Source organism: Pan troglodytes, chromosome 4 (assembly GCF_028858775.2).
Source record: "Pan troglodytes isolate AG18354 chromosome 4, NHGRI_mPanTro3-v2.0_pri, whole genome shotgun sequence".
Lineage (NCBI taxonomy): Eukaryota > Metazoa > Chordata > Mammalia > Primates > Hominidae > Pan > Pan troglodytes.
Window position 1 is genome coordinate 161,361,908 of NC_072402.2, and position 13,358 is coordinate 161,375,265.

The 13,358-nt window shown below is 37.8% G+C and overlaps 1 long non-coding RNA gene across 1 annotated transcript in view; it reads left to right on the top strand.

Annotated features, from left to right (window-relative positions):
* Positions 1 to 886: 886 nt before the first annotated feature.
* LOC134810029 (uncharacterized) overlaps positions 887 to 13,358 on the top strand; it is a 55,265-nt gene continuing 42,793 nt past the window's right edge. The window contains exon 1 of the long non-coding RNA XR_010157097.1: positions 887 to 1,049. This is a non-coding gene — a long non-coding RNA (uncharacterized LOC134810029). The remainder of the gene's footprint in view (positions 1,050 to 13,358) is intronic.

A 13,358-nucleotide genomic window follows, 5' to 3' on the forward strand; every position in this document is an offset into this window, starting at 1 on the left:
TCACCATGTTCCAGGCATTATTCTAAGAGCTTGATAGGTATTAAGTCTCTTCATTAATCATTATAACCACCCCTCTGGGGTAGGTACTATTATCCCCAATTTGCACATTAGGAAAAGAGACACAGAGAGGTTACATGATTTTTCCAGTGTTTTACTACTAACAGATGAAAGAACTGTGATTTGAAACCTCCAGAATATGTGTTTTTTAACTACTGTGCTATGCTGTTAGTCCTGGTTGCTTAAAAGATGAAAGTGTTGAAAATGCCAACTTTCAGTGCCCATCATTATTTGGGACTATTAATGTCTGGAAAGAGATGAATGTTATGACCTATCTCTTTTACCTCAGGAAAATACAATGAATATTTTATAAGTATATACATTTATGCATGTTATATATAGTCACCTACTACAGTAAGAATAGTTATGACTACATTATAGTTCTGGAATTTCCTTATGATTTGTCCTCTCCAAGGATTTAGACATTTCTGGATAATTCTAGAAGAGGCTAATGGAAATGTCCAAGTGCAGATAAATTTGTAGCTCTTATTCCTTTGGTCCCCCTTCACCTTGGGGGGCTGATTATCTCTTTGTATTCCATGCTTTTCCACATTCAATATGAAACCACAATGTACTCATGATTAACTTAGATTGCGGATAATTTTTTACAGCCAAGAATTATCAGTTAGCCTGCACTCAAAATTCTCTCCATGAAATAATATCAGCAGAGCTAGAATTCTTATTATGACTTAGATGTGAATAAGCATGTATCTTTCTAATGTGGTTTGGCTCTGTGTTCCCACCCAAATCTCATCTTGTAGCTCCCATAATTACCACGTGCTATGGGAGGGACCCAGTGAGAGAAGATTGAATCATGGGGTGGGGCTTTCCCGTGCTATTCTCATGATAGTGAATGGGAAGATCTGATAATGTTATAAACAGGAATTTCTCTGCACAAGCTCTCTTTTTGTCTGCTGCCTTCCATGTAAAATGGGACTTGCTCCTCCTTGTCTTCCACCATGATTGTGCAGCCTCCCCAGCCATGTGAAACTGTAAGTCCAATAAACGTCTTTCTTTTGTAAATTGCCCAGTCTTGGGTATGTCTTTATTAGCAGCATGAAAATGGGCTACTATACTTTCTTTGTTTTCCAAAACTAATTTCATATTGCTCCCATATTTTTGTTTTACCTATTTCTTTTAGTGGAAGAAAAAAGAAGTAAAACTTTCCAGTTATGTTTAAACTCTAGTTTAAAATTATCTCTTGTAGGTACAAATACAGTCAGTTCAGAGTTGACACTCACTTTCAAGGATGTTTTGTCCTGGCTGATTCCGATGGTGTGTGAATTGCTGGTTTGGATCCCGGGTATGTCAGCACCTGCCGCAGATCACTGCAGACCTTGTCCTTGTCTCTTCTTGTGAGGTCCTTACTCTCTGAGGTCTCATTGTCCTAAGCACTTCTCCAGTCCCCTGCTCCTATTAGCATCTATGACAGAATGTTGCTGTAAAAAATTTCAAAGGTAAAAATATGTAACTGATGCACCTTAACCAAGATTAAAATGCAGCTGATTTGGGAGAGAAGAACCCTTCAATCAAATCAGTGTGGTGGAAAGGGGTCAGAATACTGAGAGGAGAGCATTTGGGGGAAGACTTTCTTTAGATAATGTGGTGCTAAACCTGTGAACCAGGGTTCTCCAGAGAAAGAGGACCAATAGGATCTATGTGTGTATAAAGATATTTATTTTAAGAAATTGGCTCATGTGACTGTGGATAGTGGAGTGAGTCCAAAATCTGGTGGGGGAGGCCAGCAAGCTGGAGACTCAGGAAGGAGTTGTAGTTCAATTCCAAAATCAATTCCTGGAAAACCAGGAAGAGCCAATGTTGCAGATGAGGCCCAAGTCAGTCTTATGGAGAATTTTCTCTTGTGGGAGGTCAGATATTTTTTCTATTCAGGCCTTCATCTAACTGGATGGGGCCCACCCACATTATGGAAGGCAAATTAATTTACTTAGGCTCCACTGATTTAAATGTTATTCTCATTCAAAAAACACCTTTACAAGAACATCCAGAAGAATGTTTGACCCAATAAGTGGGTACCATGACAAGTGCCAGCATAACCTCTCCCCTTGTTTACTTGGCACCCATATGCATCTTTTAAAATCATACTTAGCTCCCAAAGACAATTACAAGGTCATACTTCCACCTAACATTGTACAACTATCCTGAGTACAACAAAAATGCACTAACCATTTCCAAATAAGATGATGCAAAGTCCTTTAATGATGTTTACTCTTCTTGATATTCCATAACTTGAATACTATGGTGTAAAGTTAACAATAATTACATTCTATGATATAAAGTCAATATGTCTATGTTATGTGAAAAGGGGATAAGAGAGGGGAGATATACACATGCATATACACATATTCATAACAAATTAAGAAAGAAGTATTCATGATATTATGATAATTACAGGTCCTTATCTTTGTAACTGGTCATGTGGCTGTAGCAGGTATTTATAACTACCTTCTTCCACGGCTCATTCCGTATTCTCTTTGCCCTCAGCAAGTATCTTAGCTGGTCATACTTCTTTACCTGGTTGGGTGTTCTAAATCTTAATTCCCGAAGGTTCTGGGCCATTAGGAGTCTTGCCTGAATTGAATTGTTATAGTTTTCCATTGGTATAATCCAGGATGTGGTAACACTAACAGATGCTCTAAGAGATCTTGTGTATTCTAGATATATTCTTCTTTCTCACCTGCATTGTAGCAGGGCAGTCCAATTTCTCCCTAGTCCTCCAAGCACTTTGGGCAAGGAATTCTCTACTCCTAGCTTTAGGCCTAATTAAGAGTTGGGGCCTGCATGGAACTTCTAGGAGAGCTTACAGCTGGTGCTACTGTGAATTGTGGGGCTTCACTTATGTCAGCGAGAATTAAAGAAACCTGAGTAAAGATGAAGAGAGTTGCTAGAAAACTGCATTTAGGAAACAACTACATGTCCACAATAGCCCAGCAGATAATGCACATTTTCCATGGACCAAATGTGGGCCACATTAAGGTTAGACTTGTCCCTGAATTAATTTAGGTTCTACTGAAGAGAAAGGGAAGAGCTTCCAGTAGTGACAGTCTGTGCAGAGTGGGCCACCAGAGAACCAAGCTGAGGAAGACTTGTCCATGTCATTGAAGCTGTTCCTGGCAAGCTCAGAGAGGAGGGAAGCTCTGAAATCCTCACAAAGTACCTGGGTGAAATATCTGCCAGGCCCAGAGAGCATGGTGTTGCTCTATCACTTTCATGCCATGTGGGATATGATGCCACGCTGAACACTTGAGCTTCTCTGAGATGCTCCCAGCCTCTTGGATACACTCAGGAAAATGGGGTACTCACTCACAATGGCCTCAGATTCCTATGAAACTATCTGGGTGTTTCTGTGCCTTTTTCTCCCGCGGAGGTCGTGGATTGCCACGATGTTTCTATCCTGCTCTTTTTTTCCCTTTATTCCTTCATTTCTTCTCACTGCTGGAAAGGTTCTCTACTTCATACTTCTCTCTGGCAGAAACTTTTGCCTTATGTTATGGCTGATTATTTTTCTACTTCTTCTTAGTCACATAATCCTAATGCAAGAAAGGATGCAGGGGACTAATGTATTTTTAGCAAAAACACAAAACACAAAACACTTTGGGAGTAAACTTTTGACTGTTTCTTCAGAAAAGCTTCTCTCCTTTGTGTTGCTAAGATCAGTGGAATTTTATGGGCTTGCCTTGCTTAAGGTAGGGATGTTTGGGTAGAATTCCCATTGCATTAAAAACCTTAACTCATGGTTACTTCTTGCATTACATGATTACTTTATCTCCCTTTGTCCAGTTATGGATCTCTTTTGTTCCTTTTTCTTTTCTCTATTTAATAATCATAAGGTTATTTATCCAGCCTGGGTTAGAGAAGAATTATAATAACCTTATTTCAATGCTTTACTCTTCTTCTTATAAGTCGTTTTTAGAAGCCAGGATCAATCATTAGATTCAAAAGGATGGGTAAGTTGGACAAGAATTAAACTCTTTGAGAAGATACATGCAGGAGATAAAATTCTAGATTTTTCCTAGACAAAAAAGATAATTGAATATTCAATGACAGTGATATCTAATAACTTTAGCATTTTGTCTCAATAGATAGTGAATTTTTTCTGGTGGGGGGGATAGAGGTGTATTTTCAATAGAGATTTTAATTGTGTAATTTGACTTCTAAAAAAATAGGATGCTAGATGGAATGTCTGTATGTGCATTTTCATTAAACATTCTTTTTAATCAGATATATTTAAAGATTCTTGTTTGGGTTAAGTCAGATTTGTCAGCTCTTCAATCAGTTTGTAGTACATTGTAAAAGAATATACTCAAAACAGAGCTAAGCTGTCAAGCTGTGACAACTTGGAATGAGGAAGATTTTCAAAAATTATGAGTGAGATATTTTAAATGTCTCCTTGACATCCACAGCACTATTCAAAATACTTCATCAGAGGCATGTGCTTTCAAAATGTACTTGAAAATTAATGTAAGGAGTGTAATTTGTCAGTCTTTGTCTTAGCAAACGAGGCACTGACAGTCACGGAGCATTCTTAGTAATATAGCACTGACTCTCCCCACCTGGCGCTGCCAGGCTGCGGGAGAGATGGAGTGACCTCTTCAAGGGACAGTGAGAAGGGCCTTAAGCAAAGCAGAAACATAAGAGGCTTGATTCCAAGACCTGTTGATACCTGTTTGAGCTGATGGCAAACGGCAAACTCCATTTGTCCTTTGCCAAGAGGACTGTGTGATTTAGTGATTCCTCGAAGGAGCCATTTCATCCTTAGCTGTATGTTGGGTACATGAGCTATTTGTCCTGACCTCAGCTTATGATAGGGAAGGCTGTGGCAAAGAGACAAAGCCTTGACTATTTATTTTAAATAAGTCCCTTAAGGGACGAAGGAATATCTCAGGCCAGGGGCAGTCCTAAGTTAGCTTCCTCTAAATTCAAGGAAACCTTTCCAACACCTGACCTGGGAGAAACCTCCAGGGAGGCCACTTAATTGGAGAAGGGGCTACGAATGAATCATATTGAGCCATGAACTTTCACGTTTCTTTTCACTGCTTCTCCCTGCCCAGTAAATGCATGTGTTGTGTGCTTGTCTGCGACCAACGTTTAAGAAATCAAAGTGGGAAAGGTACCCAATGCTGGATATTGATGAGAGAGATGTAAAATTGGTTTTAAGGTGGTTCGGCCTTTCATGTGCGTAGAGTTTCTGATGTTTTAAGGTGCACCAAAGGGAAATTCACAGTAGGGACTCATGACAGTGACCCAGAACCCAAAAGTCAGGAAGGCTGGAAATCGGGTTCTAAGAGCCAGGCAGCTAGTGTGTATCAGACCATGGTGGCTTCTTTTCTGTAAATGTGTCTGCCTTTCTCTCTGTGTACAGAGGAAGGAGATGTTTCAAGAAGTGAGGAATGGCCAACATCTTAGATGCTGCGGCAGCATCATGCTAGAACAATGGGGTCTGTGGAAACAGCCTTTGGGCTGAGTGATGAGAATTAACTCAAGGAGGGATGTTTTAGTGGGGGTGGGAAAGCCACAAACTTGTGCGGGAGTGAGTTGAGAAGTGTAAGACAAAAGAATATGGAGGCGGGACAGCTTTTTGGTTATATATATATATATATATATATATATATATATATACACATATTTTTATCATTCCCTAGGTAACCACTTAGGAAAAGGGGCTTTAGAAAGGAGATAGATGTCAAAGGATACAAAATAGCAGATATGTAGGATGAACAAATGTGGATATCTAATATACAATATGAGGACTAAAGCTCATAAAATTGTATTGTCCTAGGGATTTTTGTTAAATAAGTAGATTTCAGCTGCTCTTGTCATACACACAAAAAGGAACTGTGGGAGATGGCAGATATGTTAATATGCTTCACCACTGTAACCATTTTACTATCTGTAAGTATCCCATAATACCTTGTTATAAACCACAAATAGACACAATCAAATTTATCTAAACAAATAAAAGAAAGGTTTGATACTTAGCCTGAAATTATACATCTAGTGAGTGGAGCAGATGTAGGATTCAAACATATGAATGTCTTCCCTGAGGGACAGGGCTCTTAGCTGTGATTATTTTTTCCACTGATTTCATCAGGGCTGTGAAGATGTGGTCACTTACAGAATCGAGAGCCTTCTTCGTCCCAGGGTATGGTAAGTCACACAGGTCATATACAGTAGAGGTAGCTTCCACGGTTTGCTTAGTCTCACAGAAAAATAACATAGCTCAGGGAACGAGTTTTTATTTTTAATCCAGTTATTTAGCTGGACTCACCATAGACATAATTGTCTAATTTGCCCTAGCCCTCCCACATCACTTGAAGTAAATATACTTTTTGAGTGGCCTACTTTTCCGTATCAGGGAAGGTGTAATGATAGAGTATTTTGCTATTTGACTTGTACGTTCTATCTGTAGCTTCTAGAATAAAAGAATAATAGAGACAATTAGTTCTGCTAAATGCATCTTGGAGTCATGTGTTAGCTTATCTATGGATTTTCTCCTTAGATGTTTAAATATTCCCCCTGCAATTTAGGTTTCATCAAACAAAGGAGATCTGATTTAAGATAATTCTCTTGGTAAGAAAGCAATTGCTGCTGCAATCTGCCATTCACCCAGAGCCATTGATCCCAGGATAAACATCCATTTATCAGAGAATTCAAAATAAAACACAACATATGCTGTTGTTTATAGCAAATTGATGAGCAGAATTCCGCATTCTTCCCAGGTTCTCTTATCTAACCATTATTTCATTTACTTTGGTGAAAATTAATGTAAAATATTAGTTTCATCTCTTTTTACTATTATTCTTAATTCAAGCTACAAAGCTAGTTAACATTGTATAAAGTCAGTGTATTATTTTAATCTCATTGTACAGTTTTGTTTATCTAAAATAGTCTTTTTGAAATATTAATAGGTGTTTAAAAATGGTCTCTTTTATAAGCCACTCCATCCTTCGAAGCCATTCATTCTGCAACGTGTTAGTTAGGTGCTTGGGAGGAATTCAGGCATTTGGATTGTGACTTTGGCCTTGTGTGGTGACCTTCTTGCGGCAACCATATAATCATCTTCTGAAAGCTATAGTTCAGGTATAAAAGGGTTGTGGCCATGAAAAAATGCTTTTCATTAGAGTTGTCATTGGATTTTGCAATCTGCACATAGCAAGCAAAATGACCATGAGATGATAATTAAGTGGTCTCTTTATTATTTCAGAGAGGAAAAAAGTTCACAATTATGGTGATTGCAAAGCCTCTGAATTGGAGATAAAAAAATACAACATAAAACACTTGTGTGAGCATAGATTCACTCCTTTCATTTTTTAAATGTAGATGATATTTTTTCTTGAATACTGACTGTCTTGTAGGACAAGAAGCTCTTGACTGAAGGTTGGCATTAAAATACTTGCTGTCTAACAACAGTATAAGCAGATTGTACAAAGGAGACTAATGTTTAATCACCGAAGTTCAAAACCAAGGTTTCTCTCTACAATGGGTGTGTGGAGCCTCTAAAAGATGCAACAGATGGGTACCTCAAATTTAAACTCTTTTGATGATGATTAAGGATTTTCTGCTTAAAAATGATGAAAATAAACTTTCACTGATAGTCTTTGAAGATAATAGGAGAAGATCTATCAGAAAATTATAAATTTTTTGTGGGATTCATTTTAAAGTAAGTGGTTGTTGCTTCTCTGTACTATGTGATGCTACTTTTCTGCCTTTTAATATACGTTTTCACTTGAGCTCACATAAAACTCAGAATGAAGCTGTAGTTATACATAAGAGTGTGTGCATTATTTCTCATACTTTACTAAATTGAAAACCTGATTTTTTTAAATCTCTGGTGAAAAAAAAATAGAGATGGTCCCTACAGAACTGTTAAATCATTTGTCTTTCTTCTCTCAGCTGTTGATTCACCACCTCAAGCAAACAAAACTTACCAACGACCCACAAGACATGGTGGACACGTTCATATATCTGTCTGCTAGTTTTCTCATCTGTAATCTGAATGAGATTATGTGAAATTTCATAAACATCAATTATGAACATTTAAAAAAATTCCTAATAAATTCTTTTTTTTTTTTTTGAGACGAATTCTCGCTCTTGTCCCCAAGTCTGGAGTGCAATGGCACAATCTCGGCTCACTGCAACCTCTGCCTCCCAGGTTCAAGTGATTCTCCTGCCTCAGCCCCCCGAGTAGCTGGGATTGCAGGTGCATACCACCATGCCCGGCTAATTTTTTGTATTTTAAGTAGAGATGGGGTTTCACCATGTTGGCCAGGCTGGTCTCGAACTCCTGACCTCAGGTGATCTGCCCGCTTCGGCCTCCCAAAGTGCTGGGATTACAGGAGTGAGCCACCGCACCCAGCCAAAATTGCTAATAACTTCTTAAATTGCTTTCCCCATGTCATTGAGGAGTTGTTTTGAAAACTTCTTTCCACTGCAGTAGGTCCTTAAAGCATTTCCAGGGAGTTGCCACCCAGGGTTTTACTACCAGAGAAAGGCTCTCTTGAACACATTCACCTTTGATTATGCTTAATGTGTTTATTAACAAGAAGTACATTATGTCTTCTTATAAAATTTGTTATTTTGGTTGTATACCAATGCTTTGCTAATTCAGTAACCACATATCTAATAAATTAATTCTGTATCTTTATTGAGTCTCAAAAAGCATACCATGTAAAGTGCTTGCTTAGTATCTGCAGGATAACTTTTTATATTATAAACTATCAATAATTATTGATTGGACTAGAGAAAGCTGTGAAATTCTAGAGGGGTAAATTTGTACTAAGTATAAATGAAACATCACATAACATCATAGAAGACTTTTTCAGCTCCAGAAGGGCTTTAAAAAAAAATCATCAGTGTATTTTGTAGTTTGGATGGCATACTAAATATGGATGAAAAAAATCGATATTAAATGCATTTATTTAAATTAAAAAATATACATCATATCCAAATGCAATAGCTCAATGGTTGCACTAGAACAATCTAAAAGTTGTTAATTCCACAGCATGAAGCCCTATATATGCAAAATGAGATGAAATCTACTATGTGCCAGTGCTCCAGATTGCTGGCTGCTTTTGCCTTCTGATATATGTGAAAGCTCAGTAAAATGTGCTATGTGAGAAAAGAAGTGAGTGAGTTTATATTATTATTTCTAGTAGAACAAACTGCATTACTTTGTTTATAAAAAGCTTTAGAGGTCCATTGTTTGCTTTTCTCCTATTTTTATTTTAGATTATAAATTCCTCCCAGAATTTAGTGTAGTTTTAAAAAAATCATTACCTTTAAGGAAGTAGTCATAAATCTACATATATTAGCCTTCTTAAAGCTGTATTTGCATAACTGATTTGAAAGTAACATTTGTTATAAGCTTAAGTCTCGATGCTATTATCCCATGGCAGTTAATTTCAACCACTGTGAAATGTCAAGGGTGACCTGTTTATAGTGACTCTCATTCTTTTCCCTTGCCAAAGCAGAAGGCACTAGATAAGCACCTAAATTCTAGGAAGTTGAGGAACAGGCACCTGACACCCCTGATGATTGATTAATCTCCTTCTCCCCCAAATTGAATCAAAGGCATCCACAGCTGTTGGGTGGTCCCACTCTTTATTCCCTTTGACACTTCCTATTGGCTGCTACTAGAGTTAAATCCTGAAATAGACATCTAATAATGGACTTCCACTGCCCTCAAACTTTTGAAGTGTCTTTCCTAGATGGTACCTTGAAATCCTACCCATTCTTTAACGTTCACCTCTAATCTCATTATCCAAGTTGGAATTAATTATTCTTTCCTTCATATTTTTATGACACTTGGCTTTTCTATGTTGTAAGGACAACCTCACATTAGTTGCTATACATCTACTTTTTTTGAATTGATGCTCACTTGGGACACTAGAGTGTGAGGGATTAAGTGAGCAGGGATTTTGTTTATTTTGTTCACTATATCCCCCAGTGTCTAGCACAGTGTTTCCACACCTAATAGGTGCTTAATAAATATTTCTGGAATGGTTGAATGATTCCAATGGGCTTTCAAAGTTTTTTTCTTGTGGTAAGCTTTAAAGAATATCATTGTCTTGTTCACCTCAATATTCCCAGTACAGAGGGCACTTAGCACCTTGCAGAAACAAGAGGCTTTATAACTATTTGTTCCATAAATAGGTGGTTGGCTGAATAAATGAATAAAGCTGTTTTCTCCAAAGCCCAAGATGCTCTAAAAGGCAATTGATCTTTGAAAGGTATAATCCTGAGTATTTAAAGAAATTTTGTCATAAATTGAGTAATTAAAGTAGTAATATACCCACAGCACTAAATAAATAGCTGAACACAAGACAAAACAAAGTGTTCTATAACTTGAAGTGTTCCCACATGAACAGACAGTTTTCAAAAGAAGACTACATGTAGCCAACAGTTATATGAAGAAAAGCTCAACATCACTGAGCATTAGAGAAATGCAAATCAAAACCACAATGAGATACCATCTCCCATCAGTCAGAATGGTTATTATTAAAAAGTCAAAAAACAACAGATGCCGACAAGGTTGTGGAAGGAAAGAAATGCTTTTTACACTGTTGGTGGGAGGATAACTTACTTCAACCATTGTGAAAAACAGTGTGGCAATTCCTCAAAGACCTCAAGACAGAAATACCACTTGACCCAGCAATCCCATTACTGGGTATATACCCAAAGGAATATAAATTATTCTGTTATAAAGAAACATGCACGCATATGTTTATTGTAGCACTGTTAACGATTGCAAAGACATGGAATCAGTCTAAATGCCCATCAATGACAGACTGGATAAACAAAATATGACATATATGTATATGTATCTGTGTGTATATCTATATCTGTGTATATATATCACATTTTATTTATATATATACATATGTGTGTATATATACATATCTATGTATGTGTATATATATGTTTTCATTTGTGTGTATGTATACACACACACACACACACACACACCATAGAATGCTGTGCAGCCATAAAAAAGAATGAGATAATGTCCTTTGCCAGGACATGGATGGAGCTAGAGGCCGTTATCCTTAGCAAACTAATACAGGAACAGAAAACCAAAGACTGCATATTCTTGCATATAAGTGGGAGCTAAATTATGAGAACACATGGACACATAGAGGGGAACAATGCAAACACTGGGCCTATCAAAGGGTAGAGTGAGAGGAGGGAGAGGATCAGGAAAAATAACAAATGGATACTAAGCTTAATGCTGGGGGGATGAAATAATCTGTATCACAAACCCCATGACACAAGTTTGTCTGTGTAACAAACCTGCACATGTACCCCTGAACTTAAAATAAAAGTAAAAAAAAAAGTTCCCAGTTTTTGGATGATGATGTACCAGACACTGGAGATTTACGCTTTTAGTTTTTATTCATGATCCATTTGGAGAGGTCTTCCCTAGCCACCCTGTCCACAGCTGTACCTCTCATCTGAATGTACTTCTTTAATTGGTTTATTTTGTTTCATAACATTTATCCTTACCTCACATAATATTATATTAGTATATTGTTTGTATGCAGTAAAATGTCTACAGTTCTCCTGCTGGAATATAACCTTCATGAGGGCAGACAGGTCTTGTTTCCTGCCTGGAGAATTGTACCTGGTATATAGCAGGTACTCAAACTTTTTTTAAAGCAAATGAAAACATTTTCTTTAAAAGCAAATAGTATCTCAATATTGCCTCCTGCAGTCCTGTGGCTCTACTGTTTGACCATGGGAGTATATGTTATCTCTCCTTATTTATTATCCCCATTTGAAAAATAAAAGTCTTCCTCTTTGGAGATTGAGTGTCGTGTTTATTTTATGCTTGATGATCCCTTGGTTAAGGATGTATTCATGAGAAATAATCAGTACAAATGACAATATTTATGTTAAGCTCTTTTTTTCTGTGAAATTATTCTTTAGAAATTTTGCTGCCTCTAATCTTTCCAATCTGCCATAAGATTATCCGTGAAATTGCTACAAGATTTGCCAGTGGTCTCACGGTATAGGGGCCGCAGCATGAAAATTACACTACAGTATTTTGAAAAAGTACATCAGAATTAATTCATTGTTGTTTTTCTTCTGATCTATAAGCAGTTTAAATTCATACTGGCCTCTGCTGTGTGTGGGAGAGATCCATAGATAATTTGTGCCTTTAATGACAGAGGTTCTCACAATTCTCTACATGAATGTCATGACAGGGAAGACAAAAATCCCTTTTTGCCACTTAGAAATGCAGGACAAAGCAGCTGACAAATGTCATCTGGAATTTTATGTCATACAAACACATATTCCCTGTGTCAGCAAGGGTACGCCTATATGATTTTAGCCGTTTCCTTCTAATTTCTCTAGAAATAATGGGTTAGTTCACACAAGACAGTGTGGAGATTATTGATATAATCACAAATTGAAATGGGACCCTGAGCTCTCTGTTCACAGAAAAACTCGCCTGGCTTTCTCTGTATTTGAAGTGATTAACGATGGTGCAGCATTGTGGGAAAATGGTATGTCTATAATTATATGAAGCCACAGGAGGGAGAGACCCTTTCTGAACCTGGTCTTTGAAGACACCCAAGTTATTTGAGTCTAAGCCATTAGGGGGAAAAACAGGAAGAAAAAAGCAAGAAAACTATAAAAAAATCAGAATATGTAGTTGTGACACTGGTGTAGGGAGAGACTGTGTGAGACAGAAACAAAACGGTTGGGGACATGAAAAGGTAACAGACAGCAGGAGATATTGGTTTAGCAGTTAAACAGGAGACTGTGCAAAGCCAGAGCCCTCATCCCGTTAGCTGACTGGCATCTCCCTGTCATCCCTATCACTCCACCCTCCTTTCTAACCTGTAATATGGAGACAATATTTCTCACCATCTTTTGTGGGACACAGTGACACAGACAGACTGCTAAAAATAGAAAAGACGATGTCAATATTATAAACAATGACGTAGAATAGGCTGGTGTTCACTGTAACCTCTCTCTCTCTTTCTGTCTCTCATATTTGTTAACGTACAGGCCTTCTTAAAATGTAGAAAGACTTAGGACTTATGTGCATTTCAGAATCACCTTTAAGGTGCAAGGGGCGTCTGGGACACTGTTTTCTCCCCAGCAGTTTTGGTGCCCTGCTCGCAGGAGATGGACTGTATTCTCCGGCTGCCCAGGGGCAGAGTTGGGGCTGGCCAGAGGATGTGAATACAAACCGACAGCTTATTTCCATTCCTGACCACTTGGTGCCACTCTAGCTTTAGAAACTGCTCAGCTACAACAAAACCCTGGCATACAGC